This window comes from Rattus norvegicus, chromosome 15, assembly GCF_021556685.1.
Source record: "Rattus norvegicus strain SHRSP/BbbUtx chromosome 15, alternate assembly SHRSP_T2T, whole genome shotgun sequence".
NCBI lineage: Eukaryota > Metazoa > Chordata > Mammalia > Rodentia > Muridae > Rattus > Rattus norvegicus.
The window spans coordinates 32,358,546-32,381,438 of NC_141548.1; the positions used below are offsets into that span (position 1 = coordinate 32,358,546).

A 22,893-nucleotide genomic window follows, 5' to 3' on the forward strand; every position below is an offset into this window, starting at 1 on the left:
GTCTGGATATAAACGACTTACTGCACATGTGCAGGCTTGTCCCCCTGTTAGGGCTCCCTCTAGTGGTGAACAGCGGTACTGCACATGTGCTGTTTATGCACCAGGTGTTAGTTGGCCATTAATATGCTAATGAGGTGATTCATTCTCCGCCAATCCCTGGAGGACAAGTAGTGGGGTGATCCAAGCCCCACCAATCCCTGAGAGATAATTAGCATACTGTTGTCTATATAAGCCGAGCGATTTTCCTGTTCAGAAGAGCTGTAACACTGAGAAGAGCTGAAACACTGAGAAGAGCTGTAACACTAAGAAGAGCTGTAACACTGAGAAGAGCTGTAACACTGAGAAGAGCTGTAACACAGTAAAGGTTTGCTCGCAGAAGAATCCTGTTGCCGCGCGTCGTTCTTGCTGGCGGGACATTGGGCGCGTGACACAGAGGAAGAACAAGGTCCTGTCAAAGGCAGAAAGGGAGGCCACGTCTCAGGCTGCTGTGGACACTGCAGATCCTTTGTTAGACCTCTGGCCACCTGCACTGTTAAGAGAACACATTACTATTGTCCGTCCACCTAGTTTGCATAATTTGTTATTCCAGTCACAGGAATCTAATTTAAAAAAATTGATCTTGCTGATGGGACCTGGGCTCTCAGAGGTCCCCCAAGGTCAAGGCTGGCTTCCTGATACCACTCCTGAGTGCCGAAGAGGTCTGCCATCCACTTGGTTACCCGAGCCCAGGCTACCCGCTTGTATCCCCCGCGGAGTCAGGAGGTCAGCAGGGCGGTGACAGGAAGAAGTAGGGCAGCGGAGGCAGGGGCGGCAGCGGGGGGGGGGGACGGGGAGCGGCCAGGGGGAGCGGGGGAGCGGCGGCGCCAGCAGGGTGAAGGGTGAGGGTCGCGCGGGCAGCGGCGGCAGCGGCTGCAGGGGATAGCCAGTGCTCTTAACTGCTGAGCCATCTCTCCAGGCCTTGGCTTCATAATCTTTGTTGGATATTTGTATGGTTTAGGTATCAGAGTAATTGTGACCTCATAAAAAGAGTCACTCAATGTTCCTTCGGTTTTTGTCTTACAGAGTAATTTGAGGAGTATTAGCGTTCATTCTCTTTTGAAAACATTATAGAATTCTGTACTGAATCCATCTGGCCCTGAGCTTTTTTTTTTTTTTTTTAAGTCGGGAGACTTTTAATTATTGTTTTGATTTCACTGGGGCCTATGGGTCTTTCTAAATTCCTTATTTGATCTTGGTTTAACTTTGGTAGTTTATATATTAAGAAAATTACCCAAGTTTTCAAGTATGGTATAGTGTGGGCATTTAAAGTGTATATTTTTATAATACTCTGGATTGTCTTGGTGTCTATTGTGATGGTCTCATTTTTGTCTCTAATTTTATCAATTTGTATCTTCTCTCTGTGTCTTTTAGTTAATTTGTTTAAGGATTTATCAATCATATTGAATTTCTTAAAGAAACAACTCTTTGTTTCATTGATTCTTTTTTTTTTTTTTTAAATTCCATTGATTTAGGCCCTGAGTCTGAGTATTTCTTGCCATCTATCCCTTTGTCTTGCTCTGGAGATCCCGTGTGTGCTTGTAAGTTACCGATGTAAGATCTAATTTTTTTTTCTTTAATGCAGGCATTTGTGCAGTGCGCTTGCCTCTTAGAACCACCTTCCTTGTGCCTCTCAGGCTTTGGGATGTTTTTTGTTCATTTTTATTCAATTCTAAAAAGCTTTCAATTTCCTTCTAACTTTTTGTCTTCACCCATTTTCCTTTCAGCAGTGAGTCATTTAGTGTTCGTAAACATGTCTGTAGCTGTTGGTGTTGGCATTGGGCTTCAGTCAGCAGTGGTCAGAGAGGACACTTCAATTGTCTCTATATCCGTTGAGGCATGTTTTGTGTCAGTATGTATGTGGTCAGTTATGGGGAAGAGGGTGCGTTCTTTTTTGTCTGTGAGAAATGTTCTGTAAAATCCTACTATGATCTTTTGGGTTATAACACCAGTTAGTTCCAGCATCTCTCTGTTTAGTTTTTGTCTGGAAGACCTGCCTATTGGTAAGAGTTGGGTATCGATGTCACCCACCATCACTGTGTGTCGATGAGTGATTTAACTTGTCCTGGTAGGTTTTTTTTGTGTTTGGTGCATAAATGTTTGTTGGTGCAATGTACTCTTGGTGCATTTTTTAGAAGTCTATTTTGTCAGATATTAAAATAGCTATCCCTGATTGCTTCTTGGGTCATTTGTTTGGGATAACTTTTTCCACCCTTTTATCCTGAGGCAGTGTCTATCCTTGATGGCGAAGTATTGTTTTGGTTGTAGCAGAAAGTCATGTCCAAGTTCCACTCTCATTCAATTTAAAGATTTCTCCCATGCTCTGGCTTGGTCCTGACTCAGCTTAGAACCCGAAGCCCCCACAGGATGCTTGATTTGTATTTTGCTATTTCCTCATCATCTATCACCTTATTTCCCGTATTGTTTGAATGTTGCCCCTCTGAAACTTAAATGTCAGACATTTAAATCCCACTGTGACTTCTTATGAAGTGGGTCCTTCCCTGCCCTCAGGGATGGATCGGGATGGATCCTTCCTTCCATTAGGACCTTGTCACCACATGAAGGCACAGCATCCGCCCCCACCAGAAGACACAAAAATAAGCAACAGAGAGATGGACTTCCCCAGACACCAAACCTGCTGGTGCCTTGACTTGGGGTTCACCAGCCTCCATGTCTATGGGAAATAAATCTACATTATTTATGAGTCACTTCCTCTGCGATGTTTTGTTAGAGCAGCAGAAATGGGTAGAGGCAATTTCTTCCTTCCTTCCTTCCTTCCTTACTTGCTCTGTGATCCTGGAGAGGCAAAGAACGGAGATGAGCAGAGACTGGGAAGTTACAATCTGACTTCAACCCCGCTGAATGGAGCCACTATCCGTCTATTAGGAAGCCCTGCGGCTAAGGTCAAAGTCTGGCGTTACTGGAAAGCCCTGATCTTGGCACAAAATGGCAGATTCCCTTTGTCAGTGGGGTTTCCCTTTCTCCACCTGGGGGATCCCAGACACTACCACCTACCTGAGATTCCTGGTGTGCTTCCCCATGCTAATGAGGCATCTTAGTGCCTTAGCCTTCAGCCATTGACCCTTGCCCACCCTGGATATACTCAGCCCCTTCTCCAAAACTGTATAACCCCTGGTTCACCATGAATACAGTGTACACAAACAAGCTGTTTTGTGGAATAACCTCTGAAGGAGCTGCTTCAGCACTGAGATCTCTGGAGGAAACGCTTCCACCACCCCCTCCAGCATTCACTGCCCCAGGGTCTGACCCACCCATGCCAGACTTCACTTCTGCCTTTTCTACCAGAGTCTGGACACCAGAACTCAGTTCTGCTCCACTCTTTCCCATTTGGTGTTCAGTAGCACCTGGACACCACAAGGGAAGAAGTAAAAACCATGGAACCTCACTTCTCCTTTTATGAGATGACTTGGGGTGCACTGGAGACCTGGGCTTTCCTGACCAGTCTAAACATCCTTCTGCAGAACATTCAAGACTCCTACACTCAGATGCTGGTACCTGCCTCCCTGCCTCTGCTAGTACTTCCTGTTCTTGCAGGGATTCTCTTCAGTTGTAGCTCCCTTCCACCTGGTCCATGCCAGATCACCGGGGTCTCACACCCTTATCCCATTGTTGAAGGACCTGCAGCTGCATCTGTGTGTTTTAATGTTGGAGGCAGTGGGGCACCAGGCAAAACCGCTCAACTGTGTGAGCACACACTGGTAAGTAAGCAACGTGTCTACAATAAAGGTGACCAGAGCTTGGCACCATGATTTGTCACGGAGGGAGGAAGCTTTGCAAGCTTCCCTGCATGTATTTTCTATTTTGAACTCTTCTCTATGTGCATTTTCTACTTCTCGACATCAATTCAGAGCTCCCCACCCGGTGTAATGCCGACCTGTTCCCCTAAGGCTTGGTACTCTACTTAGGATGAGGCCCTTGTAATCTCTGTTTATTTTCCTACTCTCGTGTGGTGAGGAAGGTAATGGAGAAACATGCCCCAAGTCTACCTGTAAAAGGTAATTTTAATATAACTGTATTTGTACATTAATACAGCAGCTGTTTTACTTTATCCTCGCTAATTCCCCAATAATGATACAAAAAAGACCAAGATTTATTTTCAAACTTTACTTCAATACCTGGGTAGTCAATAATCTATATTAATCCCCTTAGCTAACATGGCTACTTTCCAGCCAAAATCCCCATAATACTCGCATTTGGTGCCTCCCCTTCTTCAGCTGAACTCTCATGAACTCCTTCCTCCTTCCCTTCATTGCTCAATCTAAATCCGTCTTCCTCTCCTTCCCCTTTCCCTGCCTGGTGGAAGTCCTGCCCTATTCTTTCTTCTGCTAAGCCATTGGGCAGTCAGCATTTACTGACAAGGCAGAGAATAAATGGTAAGCATTGTTTACACAAGCTTGAGACAGAACATTCTTGACGTAAGCATTGCAATACCATATCTGGGTTGAAACAAGATATGAAGGCAGAGAACTCAGCATTCGAATACCAAGGAGAACCTTTACACAGTTCACAAAAACATTATGCTTGTATCTACTTGTTTCTTCTATCAAAAGGTTCAAGTTCTAGAATAACTGCATGTACCCAAATTGTGCTGTCAGGTGCCTTTTGTAATTCTACTAAGTGTGGTATCCTTAAATTGTCCCCAACCAGCTTTTTTTTTTCTTTTTTCTTTTTTCTTTTTTCTTTTTTTTTTTCTGGAGCTGAGAACCGAACCCAGGGCCTTGTGCTTGCTAGGCAAGAGCTCTACCACTGAGCTAAATCCCCAACACCCCCCAACCAGCTTTACTATTTCAGAAGGTACAGAGGAAAAAGAAGAGAATCTTATAACCCCTTACGCTGAGGGTTTCCAGTCCTTCAACCGCCTGGCCTGGCTTGTGATTCATTGTGTAATTTACTACAGGTTCTTATTCCCTCCTTTTTATCTCAAGAAAGAGTTGGAAGAGAGTCCAGAATCTGCCATTGGTTCCTGCCATAGCTGCATTTGAGTTAATGGTGAGACCTGGATATCAGTTGTAACACAGACAATGAAATTCGCCATGGGCCAGGTAACATGCGAGGTGTCCTGCATGTATCATTTATCTGGTCCTTTAAGGGACCCCATGAAATGATTACCACAACCTGTTTTGCTTTGTGGGTAACTTGTCACAGACATACAAGGCCACACAAGGAAGCAAGGACTCTATAGCATGACTGCCTGATTGTAGGTCAGCTCACCCAGATCTGCTGTATGTCTGTTCTTATCTGTGAGCTATAGATGAAGCAAGGCTTTACTTGGTCCTTCCCAGTCTGTGCTAAGACTTTACGTTGTGATTCCTGGACCCGCACTGTGCTTCCCTTCTCTGTTACCAGCAACATCCTGGATATTAGATCTAGGACCTACCTATTCGTTCTTGAAACCTTTGTAGCTCAACTGGAGACTCTGAAGGTCAGACCATTCCTCCGTCATGTTTAACTTTCCAGGTAACCAGCTCTCAGCCTTCTCCTCACTCACCTGTCAACACAGATCAGCAGTCTTCCTGAGTCCCCATGGTCAGTATCAGAGGCCATGGTTAACTCCATGCCCTCCATAAGTTTGTCACATGTTCACCTCATGGCTCTGCCCTCTCTGAGCCCTGGGATCATAGCTTACTTTAGTGGGCACTTGTGAGTGCTTCACAGTCCTCTTCTCCTTTGCTGTGAAATTCTGATTCCAGTCCCAGAATCAGAGGCTTCTTTTCCTCTATATTCTGGGAGAAGGGCCCTAGAGATAAGTTTTTATGCTAGCGTGAATTGTAACTGCTTGTTTCTGTCTTCATGAGATTATGAGATAATTGAGGGCAAAGACGGGGTTATATTCATCTTTCCATTACCAGAAAAATCAGAACAGGTTCTCACATGTCAGAACATGATCCATGAGAGGAGGATTCTGAGTACTTTTGATAAAACTCCAGGAAAACAAGACAAGAATCTTGTGATCTCAGTGTTTTCATAACAGAATTGTTCTTGGAATGCGTTTCCATTTCCTCCCAGGTGTAATGGGTAGGAGTGAGTTTTCTTCTGATTACTCATTACAACTGGTTATTGTTATTTATTCAATAACCTTTATGGGAAAATATGTTTCTGATGAATGTGGCTTGTCCATCATGTGTGTCTTGTCCTTGTGATTGTACAATTTACTCGTGTGACTCCTCTTAACCCTCAGAGTATAAATTGTCTGATGCTCTGAATAAAACTGGCTATTGTATGAGACTCATTTATTGACCCCATTCTCCCGGGTCTTACCTCTAGGGAAGTAAACATTGACACAGCAGCTTCCATTGGAGTAACTTTCCAAGTTCCTGGGAAGTTTTCACTAGTTAACAAAAGTGAGTTGGTTCTGGTCTATACAAGTTAAGGGAGTACTTGTTTTGGGCCACAATTGATTATAGAAGAAAATGGCCATTCTCTGCAGCCGTGTAGGCAAGGACACTCTGATTTTCAAGTTCAAGTAGAAAAGCTCTGGGCAAAGAGCAAAGCACACCACCAACTTCCTTTTTACCCTTGTACCTATTCACTGATCTGGCCTCACAAATAGAAGTTGTATTAATTACATCTGTAATTAATGACAAGCAACTTATAGAAGGAAGGGTTTGTTTGGGCTTATCATCTCAGAGGGATAAGAGGTCATCAGGGTGCTCGCTTCGGCAGCACATGTACTAAAATTGGAACGATACAGAGAAGATTAGCATGGCCCCTGCGCAAGGATGACACGCAAATTCGTGAAGCGCTCCATATTTAAAAAAAAAAAAGAGGGGTTGAGGATTTAGCTCAGTGGTAGAGCGCTTGCCTAGGAAGCGCAAGGCCCTGGGTTCGGTCCCCAGCTCCGAAAAAAAGAACCAAAAAAAAAAAAAAAAGAGCTGACATCTCAAACCTCATCTCCAATGACATACTTCTCCCCACAAAGCCATACCTCCTAAACCCAGTTAAACAGGGCCACTGACTGGGGACAGCTATTTAAATATCTGAGCCTATGGGGGCCATTTTTATTCAAGCCCTCACAGTAGTTAACGAGTAAAAGAAAATGTCTTCTAACTAAGAAAAACAATAGCGCTTTGAAGAACAAAGAAATCATAAAGCTACAAATAGACCTCTATGTCATGAATCCTGGGCAAAGTGGCAAAATCAAGGGTATCTTATAAATGTATGTAAAAGTTGGGGACAAAGACTAAGGAAAACCTATTTGGAAGCTCCGGACAATCAGAATGCATGATCTTAGTTTTATTAATAGAACAGCAGTTCGAAAAAGAGCCAAACTTGGAATAGAGAGAATTGAATGCATCTGACAGATGATGATGATTTAGGGGAGCAGAGCAAGCAGGTGCTGTGCAGTTACTAGGAGAGGAAGTTTCAGAAGTTACCTCACAAACGGCTGAGACGGAACACTCAATGCCTTGAAAGAAATGGCAAATATTTGGGGTTTGGTTAAATGTTGAAATTGCACTCCAAAGAATGGTCTTGCACTGTTCTTTGAGTCCAAAGATTTTCTCAAAGTCTCAGACCATTCATGAACCCCTGGCGCCAGCCACTGTGCCACCCAGGGACACTACAAGCCTCTGTTACCTCATTGACGTTTTTATTACTAAAGAACTCCCGTCTCTCTAGAGGACCAACAAAGCCTTGCCATTGTATTCTACACACGGAGTGACAGGGTGTTGGAATTTGCTGCCTGACATGTGGGGGAAGAGGAACCCAGTTCACTGCTGGTGAGCGTGTAGCTTGGTGTGGCCTCTACGGTGGCTTCTAAAAAAACTAAAACTAGATGTACCACACGACCCAGCGACACCACTCCTGCGCACACACTCAAAGGACTCCGAATCCTTCCAGAGACACCAGACCCATTCATGTTTACTGCTGCTTTATTCACAACAGCAGGGGAGTGGAATCAGCACGGTCATCTACAGGTGAATGGGCAACATGAATATGGAATCTCATTCAGCCTAAAAGGAAAGCGAAATTTCAGCACAGCAGACAGAACCGAAAATCTTAGAATAAGTGAGGTTACACAGGGTCCAAAAGACAAGTACCACATGATCTTGCTCACAGGCATTATACGTCTTCTAATTTACATATGTCTACTAGCCAGGGGAGGTATGTGAGTAGAAGCTGGGACACTGGAAAGGAAGCTTTAAGACAGGACATAGGGATGGTCGTATAGCACATGAGACGCAAAACTAGGAAGGGTGAAAGGACGCAAGGGAGGAAAGGAGAGAGCTGGGTGAGGGGGAGCAGACAGGGTGTGAGAGGACCAACCAGAGAAAGATACATGAACCCTGTTACTTTATATGCTGATTAAAAACACATTCAGATGTGTTAGAGAAAACTTCAACTTTTTAATTCCCTATTTCCTTTAAAAAGATAAACATTTATTCTCCTTTAAATTCAGTTACTTCTTCATAGAATTTTGGAAATCTATGTAGCTCCCGCAGATGAGCAGTGAGCACAGAGAAGTTGGAGGACTAGTACTTTGCAGACTGTTCTGTCCAGCCAATTGCCGGCTTCCCTGGCCTGGACTACTTCCGCTGGTTCTGCAGATTTCCCATTCGGAAGCATAAGTGTGGCTGTCTGAAGCTAGTTGCTGCATTCTTGCATTAGAAGCTCAAATAATGAGGGCAGCAGCGTAGGAAGCTCTGAAAACACGGTGTTTTCTGGAGTGAGTACCACACCAGAGATGGGTCCAAAAATTCCAGCAGCCGTTGTATGAACACACATCCCTTGATTCTTGACAAACAGATGATGGTTTTTCAGTTTCAGAACAAAGCGTGGCCAGTCAAGGTCTCCTCAACAAAGCAGAGCCCATCTTCTTTGCGAGGTGGCGAGTTTGAATAGATTCTGTGCTGCCATGCAGGGGTCATGGTGCTTACAGGAAGATAGGGAGAGCACAGAAGGAGAACTGGGAGAATTTGACCTCCAAGCTAATCGGCTGAGTGCAGCTTGCAGCCGTCATCATGCAACTCATGCTATGTGAATTTCTAATTCTAGTTCTCAAATCAGAGAGCCTTTGGAGAACGGCGGTCCAGTGCCGTGGAAACTAGAAATTAGTATTCCTTATAGAAGTTTTCATTTTGCATTTTCCTAATTGCTGAGGATGCTGAACACTTAAAGACTTCTTAGCCGTTTTTATCTCTTCTTCTGAGAACTCTGTGCAAAACCATGACCCATTTTAAAAACTGGGTCATTTGTGGCTTTGACTCGTTGCTTTTAGAGTTCTTTGTGTATTCTGGGTATGAGTCCTCTGTCAGATGCATGGCGGGCAGAGATATGCTTCCACTCTCAGGCTTTCTTTTCACTTGGTTTATAGTTTGCTTTTCTGTACAGAAGCTTCTTAGCTTTATGGGGTCCCACTTATTAACTGTTGGCCTTAATTCCTGCGTGAATGGAGTCCCTCTCAAAAAGCCCTCTCCTACACGTCTATCTTTTAGGGAACTGCCTATGTTTTCTTCTAAACATTTCAACATTTCAGATTTAACATTAAGGTCTTTGATCCATTTGGAGGTCATTTTGTGTAAAATGATAAATATGGGTCTAACACCATCCTTCTGCCCATGGACACCCAGTTTTCCCAGCACCATTTGTTGAAGATGCTGTCTTTCTGCCAGTCTGTATTTTTGGTATCTTTGTCAAATGTCAAATAGCCGTAATTCCATGCACTCATGTTTGGGTCTTCTATTTTGTTCTACTGATCAAAATGGCTGGGGTCTGTGTGTGTGTGTATGTGTGTGTGTGTGTGTGTGTGTGTGTGTGTGTGTGTGTGTACACATATGTATCATGCATGTGTTCCATATGTGTAAGATTTAGATGAAGTTATGCCATTTAGGATGACAATGCTCTCTCCAAGAGCCATAGATCAGCAAACAAAAACCTCAGTGCCAGGCATGGAAAATCTTCCTTTGAGCAGTTAGTTGTCCAGGAGAATCCAAGAGTCTCCCAAAATAACACAGATCATTGCCATTGTCATGGGCTGCCTTCTAGAACTTGAAGGTAATACTGCATTTCTGAGGACACCCCACACTTCAGGAGCAGGGCCCATAGGAATTGAGCTAGAATGAATCTGGGGGCCTTCTCTCCAAGGACTAGCTCCCACAGTTTCCAAAAGCACTACGCAAGCTGCTAATGGGGGGGGGGTGTCAATTAATAGTCCTACTCGGCTGTGATGCCCATGAACCACCACAGAGATCACCATAGCAATACATCCCTAGGGCTGTTGTTGTGGCACTTATGTCTTGCGTTAGCTAACAGCTAACTAATTGGATTTAAGACCCACTAAATGGGAGGGAATTCATGGTTGGTGCTATAAGCCAACTGTAACTGGGGAGGTCATAGAGCCTAGGAGAGAACACACTGTGGTCACTCTACTAATACAATATAATTCTTAACTGCATACTAAATACTTATCCTTTTACCCACAGATAAGAGCAGTTCTCACCTTGAGCCAAAGAAACTCTTTCCAGCAAATGGAGACCATTATTGAAATATGTTACTGGTCAAACATAGACAAGAACTTACTGTGGGGAATCCAGCCCCAGTTGATATCTCTATGACACAACTGCTACATTTTAACACCCAGGGAACATCACGGAAGAAGGACAAAAGATTGTAAGGGCTGGATGATGGGGATCCATGTTGCTAGGTAGTGTCTTCTGTATATTACAGGTAAGCCGCACCCACACAGTCTCAACAATATGTTCACCTATCTGCACAGTGCCAGCACCAGTTGACATGCCAGCAGGGACAGGGAGATCTCACAGGGACCCACTCCTAGATTAAGCACTATCAGCAACTAATGGCTACTAAGAGAAGGAAAAAGCGAGACTTTTCCAGGCCCAAGCCCTAGATGGATTATCGAGTCCTCATTGGTCAGCCATGAACACATACACATATGAACAACATTAGGTAGATCCAGAAGATTGTATGTGTATATACATAAATATGTGTCAATAATAACTAAGGAGAAAACATCATGAATTTGAGGGGGGGTGGGAGGAATGCATGATGACTTGGAAGGGGAAAGAAAAGGGCAAAAAATGATATAAACACAGCACTCGTGTACGAAATTATTACATAAAATTTTAATTAAAAAACTGCAAATTTATGTTCCCTGTAGGAGGTTTCCTGTCAATAACACCTCAGTATAGACATCAGCACTAACCATCAGGAGGGATCTACATCGGTACGTTTGTCACTCAGACCCAAAGAGCTAGCTCGCACATCCAGAATTGTGACCCTGTGGTTGGGGCGAGCTGCTGTTTTCTGAAAGTCTGAACGAGGTTCTGGTAGTTGTTGAAAGTGAGATTGCTGTCATTCAGTCAGGTATCAAAAATAGAAAAGACAGTGGAGATAATGGTCTTGGTGTATTACATACAGACCCCAGCAAGTTATCTGTGAATCTCTGGGAGCCATGAATATACCACCTACAGGGTTAAGTTCATCACAAGTCATGATCAAAGGAAACTCTAGCAAAGACAACTTTTCCAGCTGCAAGGCAATGGGTATCCAGGCCCTAGAATTCAAAAGGAGTCACAGCAGGTCCTCACAGCAGAAACCACCCACATGAGCAAGAACTGGAGTCATGTCAGAATGTTTTCTGTCAAACACTCACCTGTCAATTTTATTTACATCTTTAGAGAACAGAAACATGGTGTTACTCTTTCTTTCTTTCATTCATTCATTCATTCACTTTACATCCCGATCATAGACCCCCTCCCTCTTCTCCTACCAATCCCACTCTATCATCCCTCTTTCTCTATTCTCCCTCCCCTTCTCCTCAGGGAAAGGGGTCCCCCATACCAACCAGCCCTGACACCTCAAGGATGCACATAAGGACTAAGTCTGCACTGAAGCCAGACAAGACAACCCAGCTAAGGGAAAGGGATCCAAAGGCAGGTAACAGAATCTGAGTCAGAGATGGCTCCTGTTCCAATTGTAAGGGGACCAACATAAAGATCAAGCTGCGCGTTTGTGTAGGGGCCTAGGTCCAGATCATGCATGTTCTTTGGTTGGTGGTTTAGTCTCTGTGAGCTCCCATGGGCCCAGGCTAATTGACTCTGTAGGTCTTCTTATGGTGCCCTTGACCCCTTCTGCTTCCTCAGTCCTTCCCCAAGACTCCCTGAGCTCTGCCTAATGTTTAGTTGTGTGTCCCTGTATCTGTTTCCATCAGCTGCTGGATGAAGCCTCTCAGATGAGTTATGCTAGGCTCCTGTCTTTTCTGGGTCTAGGCTACCTCATTCAGGATGGTATTTTCTAGTTACATACATTTCCCTAGTGTATGATGTCCTTGCTCTTAATATCTGAATAATATTCCATTATGTATATAAATGTATTGCATTTTCTTTATTCTTTGATGGAGGGAAATCCAAGTTGTTTCCAATTTCTGTCTATTATGACTAAAGCTGCTAGGAATATGATTGTGAACGTGGTCTTGTAGTGTGGTAGAACATCTTTTGGGTATATGCCCAGGAGTGGTAGAGCCAGGTCTTGAGTTAGAACTATTTTCAGATGGATTTCCAAAGTGGTTGTACAAGTTTGTACTCCCACCAGCAATGGAGGAGTGTTCCCCTTGCTCCACATCCTTGCCAGCGTGTACTATCACTTGAGATTTGATCTTAACCATTCTGACAGGTGTGAGATGGAATCTCTGAGTCATTTTTTGCATTTCCCTGATGACTAAGGATTTTGAACATTTCTTAAAGTGCTTCTTGGTCATTAGAGAGTTCTATGTTTAGCTTTGTACCCCATTTTTAAATTGGGTTACTTGGTTTGTTGCTGTTTAATTTCTTGAATACATACACACACACACACACACACACACACACACACACACACACACACATTGAAATTTAGCCCTCTGTCAAATGTAGGGTTGGTGAAGTTCTTTTTCCATTCCATTGGCTGCCATTTTCTTATTGACAGTGTCCTTTGCTTTTTAGAAGCTTTGAGGTCCCATTTATTAATTGTTGATCTTAGTGTCTGAGCTGTTGGTGTTCTGTTCAGGAACTTGTCTCCTGTCCCAATGCATTCGAGACTATTCCCTGCTTTCTCTTCTATTAGATTTAGTGTATCTGGTTTTATGTTGAGGCCTTTTATTCACTTGGACTTGAGTTTTGTGCCAGGTAATAAATATGGATCTAGTTGTGAAAGATCCCACCTTGAGTCTCAAGATGGCGCACCCCAGGAAACACCGATCCCGGACGAGCCCCCAAATGAAAGATCCCAGTCTGAGAGACACCCTTATTCAAGTCTTGGGAAATCGCGGACCCGAGACACAGAGAGACCATTTTGGATGTAATAAGCAAAGGCGAGGTTTATTATGGAGATCTATTATAGGGATCTCCGGGCCGACACGTACCCCACGCAGGAGACAGAGGTGTCGACCCCGAAACTTAAAAAAAGTCAGGGGTTTATATAGGGAAAGCTAGGGGGTTTGGCGCGGTTACACACAATTGGCTAATTTTTGGCACGGCTATAAGTGATTGGCTCATTCAAACAAATAATACAGCAGAAGAGTACGTGCTGACTGGGGCGTACGGGATTTTAGAAGCTAGGGGCTAATCAGGGTTTGAAAGACATCTGGCTAAGGTGTGACTCCGAGTAAGCTGGGGAGGTGCCCTTCTGTATCTTAGTGGCCCGTCAGTCTTGGCTGTAGGGCGGGCCCCGACCTGTCTGGATTTTAAAACTTATTCTTTTAATTTTATATTTTAAAACTTAAATCTGTATAATTTTCTTTTCATTTGCATTCTTCTATATGCAGACATCCAGTGAGACCAGCACCATTTGTTGAAGATGCTTCCTTTTCTCCACTGTATGCTTTTGGCTTCTTTTTCAAAAAGCAAGTGTACATAGGAGCATAGGTTTATGTCTGGGTCTTTGATTCTATTCCATTAATCAGTGTATCTGTTTTTCTGCTATTACCATGATGATTTCACTACTATTGCTCTGTAGTAGAGCTTGAAATCAGGTATGGTGATACCTCCAGAAGTTCTTTTATTTTTAAGGATTATTTTAGCTATCTTGAGTTCTTAATTTTTTCATATGAGGTTGAGAATTGCTTTTTTTGAGGTCTGTAAAGAATCACGTTGGAATTTTGATGGAAATTATATTAAATCCATAGATTGCTTTTGGTAAGATGACCATTTTTACATGTTAATACTATTGATCCATGAGCATGGGATATCTTTCCATCTTCTGATATTTTCTTCAGTTTCTTTCTTCAGAGACTTGGAGTTCTTGTCATACAGGTCTTTCATTTGCTTGGTTAGAGTCACACTAAGATATTTTATAACAGCATTACTCTTAAGAAGATAATAGGATCCTACCACACAGAGATGAAATTTCACTTGGGCCTAGTACATCAGAGAGTAGACATTCAAGAAGCTCATGGATGTTTCTGGTCTCTACTAATCAGAAACAAGAGTAGCATAACGGCCCAAGGAACCATGGGGATGGCTCTACACTTAGAACTGATATATCCTTCAGAAACTCACAGTAACCCAAGGAAAAGTACAAATGTATCGAAAGAAATATGCTATGGGCATTATCAGTAATAACCTAACACAAATTAGTTCTACAGTGCTTTTACTGAACCTCTCAATGATATGGCCATGGTAAAACATTTATGAAACAAACAAACAAACCATAAGACTTTGGGTTGCAATAGGAAGCCCCTTTAACAGAAAAGAATTCTGTATAGTCTGTGTTTTCACTAAGATAATTTTCTAATACTTCCAGCCAGCTTTCAGAAACATTGTCCTTGCTTAGCCTATCCACCTTTAACCAACACATTATAATCTTAAAGAAAGTCAAGATCTACTTTCCATATTCACTGTCAACACCTATAGCAAGTTTCCATCAAAGAAGAATTCACAGTCCAAATAAGTTTGATGGTTTGAATGAGCATGGCCCCTACATGAATGTTTGGTTCTTAGTTGCTGGATCTATTTGGGAAAGATGAGGAGGTGTGTCACTGGGGTGGGCTTTGAGGTTTCAAAAGTCCCCCTGCCTTTTCTCTACCTCCAACTTGTGGATAAATCATAAGTGCTTAACTACTACTGCTCCAGTGCAATGCCTGCCTGCATGCCATCATGCTTACTGCTGTGGTGGTCATGAACTCACCTTCTAGCTGTGAAAAGGCCCCCAGTTAAATGCTTTCTTTTATAAGTTGCCTTGGCCATGGTGTCTCTTCACAGCAATACAACAGTAAATAAGACAGTGGTTGATACTAGAGAGTGGTGTATTTCTGTGACAGGCCTGACCATGCTGCTTTTGGGGGACTTTAGGATTTTAGATTAGAAAATTGGTTGAACACTGTAAGTGAGGCTAAATAGGCCATCCTAGCAGGAGTTTGGAAGACAGTAATGCCGAGAGCAATGTGGACTGTGGGGGCCCAACCTAAAAGGTGTCCGAAGGATAAATGTTAGTAATTCGGCTAGAGACCACTCTTCTTATATTTCGGCACAGAATGTGGTACCTTTTGCCCTCATCCTAAGAATCTGCCTGAGGCAAAAATTGAAGAGATTTGGACCGATTTCATTAGCAGAAGATGTTTCAAGACAGCCAAATGTTGACTATGCCTTGTGATTATTAGCGATTGCTCTTACGCAGATCTACAATGAAAAAGAGCAATGGCGGGGTGGGGGGGATACAAAATTTATAGTTTGAAAAAAAAGAAATACCAAGAAATTTAATGCTGAGCAAAGGCTTGTTGCTCAAAGAGATGATAAGTTTAAAGAAAAACCTGATGGTTCTTTGTATTGTTCTCTTTGTTTCTAAGTGATTTATTTCAGCCCTGAGTTTAACTATTTCCTGTCATCTACTCCTTTTGGATGTGTTTGCCTCTTTTTGTTCTAGAGCTTTCCGACATTCTGTTAAGTTGCTCGTATGACATCTCTCCGGTTTCTTTATGGAAGCATTTAGTGTTATGAATTTTCCTCTCAACATTGCTTTCATTGTGTCCCATAAGTTTAGGTATGTTGTACCTTCATTTTCATTGGATTCTAGAAAGTCTTTAATTTCTTTCTTTATTCCTCTCCTGACCCAGTGATCATTGAGTAGAGAATTGTTCAGTTTTCTTGAGTGTGTAGGCTTTCTGTTGTTTCTGTTGTTGAAGTCCAGCTTCTATCTATGGTGGTCTGATAAAATACAGGGTTTATTTCAATTTTCTTGTATCTATTGAGGCCTGCTTTGTGATCAACTATATGGCCAATTTTGGAGAAGGTTTCATGGGGTGCTGAGAAGAAAGTATATCGTTTTGTGTTTGGGTGAAATGTTCTGTAGATATCTATTGTGTCTATTTGATTCATAACCTCTGTTAATTTCATCATTTCTCTGTTTACTTTCTGTCTCCCTGACTTATCCGTTGATAAGAGTGGAGTGTTGACGCTCCCACTATTAACATGTGGTTAAAGCTTTAGCAATGTTTCTTTCACAAATGTGGGTGACCTTGATCTTGGAATTTTAAACAGGCTTGAGACTGTGAAAGACTACGAGGACCTTTGACTTGGACCGAATGCATTATGATAAGGCTAAAAGCCTACGGGTATATACGAGAATGAGAACAGGCTCCCATGGCTCGTATGTTTTACTAGTTGGTGGAATATATAATATATAATCACGGTGAATGCTGTCAACTATCATCTGTGTCTGCATGCTGCTTACTACTTCCTGGATGTTTAATCTTTAACAAGTTACTGCATATCTCTCTATTTTTTTAATTTCCTGATGTTAAAATGTGATAATACAAAAAATAATTCAAAATTCATTAATATGAAGCTCTTACATGAATGCCCACACAAGTGTTTAATACATTCTTATTGTTAGCACATATTTTATTAAATATGATGCAACAATTGAATTGTCTTTGACTGCTTCTCCAAGTCAGCATACAGGACAAATAAGAAAGCCTTACCATCCCCCTCAGATTACCCTGAACCTTTCATGGTTCCTTATAGAACCACGATCTGCCACCTTCATTTCTAATAAGTTTGTCCAACAGAGATTTTGTCCTGAAAATTATTTGTCAAACACTTTGCTTTTGTTCTGAACGCATCAAGTATTCGTGACTTCAGATCTCTTGAGTGCTAATTCTGCTATATGACAGGGATTTAGATCAGTCCTTTTGCATACCCAGAGAAACTTAAAGGGAGACAGGTATCAAAGAAATAAAAAATAGAGGTGGGGGAGATAGTTCAATTAGTAAAGTGTCTGCCAGGCAAACATGAGGACCTGAGTTCAGACCCCCAGCAACCACATAGGAGAAAACAATATGGTCACTTGTTTCTGTAACCCCAGGGCAGGGAATGTGGTAGAGACAGGTGGACAAACAGACAGGAAACAAAACAAGAAATGCTTACTTTCCATTGGGATCAGCAATGATGTAGTCAAAGAGGTGATATTTGATCAGAGAACTGGAGTTAGCAGTCACACCAAGGAGAAGCATGTGAAAAAGACCTGGGTTTAAGGCCAGAAGGAGGGAGTGTGCTTCATTAAGCCTCAGAGACTGGAGAGCCAGGTTATATGGAAGATTACAGGGCCATGCTACAGACTTGTTGACTACATGCCAGGACCATTAGGAAACCACTGGGGGTTGAGAGTGGGCCAGGGTATGCAGTCAAGTGAGAGATAATTGCATATATAGCTTTAAAAGAAACTGATGGAGCTGTTTTATGAAGTATGAATTGGAAATCAGTGAAATTGAATGAATCATGTCTGCCTGCAACCATAGAGACGATACCCCAGAACATGACTCATCCAGTGAACAGGTCAGGGGACCGTGTGCTCAGCCCTATTGGGATGAAACACCAATCTCAAAGTAGAGGAGCAGGTTTGCTTCTGTGGAGGGGCATAGCAGCACTCCTGGCTTGGAAAGGAATGTAGAAGAGAATTAAATGCACTTGGAAATAGTTTCTTAAGCTGGGTGACAGGCACATGAATAATCGCTACGATATTCATTGTGTGTGTGTGTGTGTGTGTGTGTGTGTGTGTGTGTGTGTGTGTGTGTGTGTGTGTGTGTGTTCATAAGAAACATTTAGGCCATCGAACTCCATTCTTTTTTGCAAGATGTTACAATGTGAAAAGTTGGGCGGTACTTGCATGTGGCTACATATTTATACCTTTTTTCTTTTTTTTTCCCACCTGCTTGCAATATTCCAGAAGCAATGATAAATAACAAAAAGATGAGTATGGGAACAGAATAAAGAGGAAGCATAACAGAGCCTCTAGGCTCTGGGCACCTGCTTGTTGGAATCTACTGTGGGGGTGACCGGATGGATGAGCAAAGGCTCAGTGGGATGGATGAGCAAAGGCTCAGCGCCCAGCAGGGCCGCCTCACCTAGGCTGCCTCCGGGATCCCTCTGTGAACATAGCCCCGCCCCCAGTGAGGAAGCGCCAGCAGAAATCTGGCTATAAATAACAATGACCCAGACCAGGAGAGTGGCAGTGAGATTACAGAGAAAGGGATACATTTAAGTTATATTTAGGCGGCAGAAGAGAGGATTTGGTTAGAAGCTTGGATGCTTCGCTGTGTCAAAGGTCTGAGGGACGCAAACACTTGGTACCACTGAGCTTTCCACAGACTGCCATTCCAGGAGCAGGGTGTCTGTTTGCCAGGCCACGCGCACAGAAACTTCAGTATGATCCCCTCCACTTGGTGGCTTTTCCAAAGTCACGCTGGTGACATTTAAATTCCGGTGTTCAAGCCAGATTTCCCGATGGCATCTGCCAGAGCCTTAGAAGGAGCAGGAAGCAGGGGAGGACCCCTGTGGTGCGCTGGAGGCCAGGCTGATTTCGGGGATAACTCTCAGACCTAGCTTGCCTCTCCAGCTCTTTGACATTCCATATTACCCTGGCACACTTAAGTTCTTAAGCTGTGTTTTTGCTGTAAACAGCTAGTGGCTAGCATTTGCCAGAAGGCCCAGACGCTAGAGCATGCACTCCACAGTTGGATGCTACAGTTGGATGTCACTTTTGGATGTCACACTTGGATGTCACAGTTGGATGTCACTTGGTCTGTCTCCCTCAACCCAGTTGGCTTGCTTTCAGATACACTCAAATCTGCAGCCACCACAGATGGGGGACATATAGGCAGTATCAGGTGACAACTGTCCTTAAGAAGGGAAGCCTGTTCTTCTTTGGTTATAGACTGAGCTGAACCTTGGCCTCTTTATTATTTTTATTATTAAATGTCTTTATTTCTATTAGTTTCACTTAGGCACACAATGTATTGGGACTCTATCTTGGTGTGCACCCCCGTTTTTTCCTCTAGCAACTTCAGAGTTCAGGTCTTATATTGAGGCTTTCAGTCTATTTGGGGTTTTGTGCAGGGTGAGACACAAGAATCTAATTTCATTCTCTTGTGTGTAGACAGCCAGTTTTCCCAGCACCCTTTATTGAAAATACTGTCTTTTCTCCAACACAAAAAGCCATCTGTATTTCTGTCTTTTTCCCCCCTTTTTAACAAAAATCAGGTGGCTGTCATTGCAAGTCCTGTCTGGTCCTCTGTTCTATTCCATTGGTCTGCATGCCTGCTCTGTGATAGAAGTATGTATATGGTATGTGTGGACTCTGTAGTACATAACATCAGGTATGTCAACGCCTCTATTCTTTGTTCTATAGAGGGTCTTTTGTGCTTACACATGATTTTTAAGCTTTTTATTTTAGGCCTATGTAGTTTATTCTATGAGCATGAATGTTTTAACTGTACACACACACACAGACACACATACACATACACACACATACACACACACCACACACACACATACACACACATACACACACACACCACACACACATACACACACACCACACACACATACACACACATACACACCACACACACACATACACATACACACACATACACACATGTACACACACACATACACACACGTACACACACGTACACACACACACACACACACACACACACACACACACACAGAGTGTACATGCTGGTGCCCATGCTGGTGCCCATGGAGATCTAAAGGGGATGTCATATCCCCTGGAACTGGAGTTATGGGTGGTTGTAGGTGTTGGGCACAAACCTATGTCCTCTGGAAGAGTAGCGAGTGCTGTCTAAACTGTCGATCCATCTCTCCAGCCCCTCTGTATGAACTTTAAAATTTTTTTCCATGTCTGAAAAATGACATTTGGGTTTTAAATGGGATTGCAGTGAGTCTGTGAGTTGCATTTGCTGGAATGTAAGTTTTGAACTATTATTTTAAACAAGGCATGAGCACAGCTCCTTCCCTATTTTATGGACCAGTTTGGGAAGCTTTGGAGTTACTCCTTCTTGGAGGGTCTGGCAGGATTCACCAGTGAATCCTTCTGGGCCGAGAATTAGTTGGGGGACTCTTAATTACTGCTTCAATCATGCTGCTTGTCATAGATTTGTTTAAATTGCTTACAATCTTGCTTTAAACCAACCTTGGTGCACCATCCATTCTGTTTAGACTTTCCCATGGAGTGTTTGTCACTTAAATGAGATATAATGGCTTTCTCAGTCTATAGCTGTATATTGTACTGGTGCCATTTTCGTCTGTAATTTTATTGTTTTTGGCTTTGTCTCTCTTTCTTTTTCTTAGTTTGGAGAGCCATTGTCTGCCTCATTTATCTTTTCAAAGAAGACACTCTCTGTCTCAGTGATTACCTATATTTTTGTTTGTTAGTTCCACGTCACTAATTCCTGGCCTTGTCTTAATGATTTTTTTTTTGCCATTCCACAGCTAGCATTTTATTCAGATAGCAGTCTCATTATACATGGTCCAAGATAAGAACTCAAATCAGAAGTTAAAGATTGGTCTTCAAACATCATAACCAGCAATGCCACATTTGCCTATGATCTCTCTGATATAAAACCACATCCACACCTCAGTGGCCACCAAACCGTTCAGCACAGCTTCCTTAACTGTAAGGTGTTTGAAGCCACCAGCTTTGGCACTGTGAATTATTTTTTTCATGCTCTGAATAGCTGTAGGGATTTCACCAGGGGTTGGGGGAACCAGCTCAACCTTGGCGTAGTGCCAAAATGTGGCCAATGGAGGCTTTGAGTAAGTCAACGGCAGCGGCCACCATCGACGGTGCCTTCTCTGTGAAGTTACGGATGAACTTGGCCATGGTTTAAGGTGGAAGGTACATCACCCTGAAGCTGAATGTCCTTAATGATTTCTTTAAGTCCACTGACCTGAGGTCTGGCTTCTTGTTCTTCAAAGCTTTGGGGTTTATCATTAAGTTGTTTGACACCTCTCCCGTTTCTTAAACCCAGAGGCTTCCCTCGGAGCTTCACACAACCCCACCAGTCTTGGCACATGGTGGTTTGATTTCATTTGATTCTAGGACCAGTTCTGTTTCTGTCTCCACTTCTTCAAGGGTTCATCTTCACTCATCAATGGTGCTTAACCTTGAGGGGTTTGCCCGTGTCTGATTGTCTCTCTTGCTGTGGATTTACAGTCTATCTCATCGTGATCCAACAGAACACAAGGGATTATTTCAGTTTTCTCACACAGGTTAAGGCTTGCTTTGTGTCCTGATATATGATCTATTTCCAAGAAAGTTACGTGGTCTGTTAAGGAAAATGCTCGTTCTGTAGTTTGAGGGTAGATGTCTGTTAAGTTCATTTGACCTCTGATGTCATTTAGTTCAGATACTTCTCTCTCTTCTTTTAGTAAACTGCCCGTTGGCGTGGTTGGGGTTCTGACGTCCGTCACACGTTACTGTCGTGCTGGGTGTCATCTGTGGCTTTGCTTTCTCCGTTTGGTTGCGCCTGTGTTCGGGACATATTTGTTCAGAGTCACAAAGCCCTCCTAATGGATTGTTCTTAGTCAATCTGAAGTGACCTTACCAACCTTTCCTACAGTGTGGTTTGAAGTCTACCTTGTCAGATGTTAAAACAGTGGAACCTGCTTGATTCTTGGGGGGCATTTGCTTGGAACCCCTTTCTCCATCCCTTCGCCCTAAGGTAATGTCTGCCTTTTGAGATGAGGTGAACATCTTGGAGGCAACAAATAGGAGGTGATTCCTGTGATTCCTTCCTCCTGTGCCTCCTTCTCTTCTCTCCAATCTTAGTCTGTTTCTTTTGATTGGAGAATTAAGACCATTAATATTCAGAGTTATTGCTGTAAATTATGTGTTGATGAGGTCTGTGGCCTCAGGCAAGTCTTGGGGATAGCCTGGGTTTGTGTGGGTCCTGGTGGGAGCTGGGGATGGGCAAGAACCTAGAGATGGTGCCTCTCTGACCTCAGACAGGTTCCAGGATGATCCCACTGGCCAGAGAGGGTGGAGCCTGGTCTGAGGTTAGCCTTTCCTGTCTCAGGTGCTAGGATGGATCCTGCGCAGAGGCTGGAGGCTGGGATTCATGCTTTCCTGATCTCAGACTGTGCCAGGACTGGCCTGAGTTGTGAGCTGGGACATCTTGTTACCAATGCAGCCTTCTGTACTGTTATAAACATCTCCTTATTGATTGTAAGGAGGGGGCTAACTGACACTGAGAAGAAAATCCAACGCTGTCCAGTTGTCACTTTCCCTCAGTATAGATATATTTAAACTTAAGGTCACTGCATTAAAAATACTATGCAATTTAAGTTATAGGAAAAAATTAATATAATTGATTTTATGTGTATGAGCATTTTGTCAGCATGTATGGAAGGGCACTGTGTGTGCCTGGTACCTGTGGATCCTCTGGAATTGGAGTTAGACAGTTGTGACAGTCATGTAGGTATTGAGGACTGAACTTGGGTCTTCTGAAAGTGCTCATAATGCTGAATCCCCTCTTCAGGCCCTGAGTTCTAGAACATTTAAATCTACATAAAGGGTGGGAAGAAGAAAACAGTGCAA

The 22,893-nt window shown here is 43.0% G+C and overlaps 1 non-coding gene and 1 pseudogene across 1 annotated transcript; one reads left to right on the plus strand and one right to left on the minus strand.

Annotated features, from left to right (window-relative positions):
- The first annotated feature begins 6,704 nt into the window (after window positions 1-6,704).
- LOC120097297 (U6 spliceosomal RNA) lies at window positions 6,705-6,811 on the plus strand. Its single transcript, XR_015639210.1, has one exon. It is a non-coding gene; the product is annotated as a U6 spliceosomal RNA (small nuclear RNA).
- A 13,976-nt stretch (window positions 6,812-20,787) lies between these two features.
- Atp5mg-ps2 (ATP synthase membrane subunit g, pseudogene 2) lies at window positions 20,788-21,177 on the minus strand (annotated as a pseudogene).
- Window positions 21,178-22,893: the final 1,716 nt, after the last annotated feature.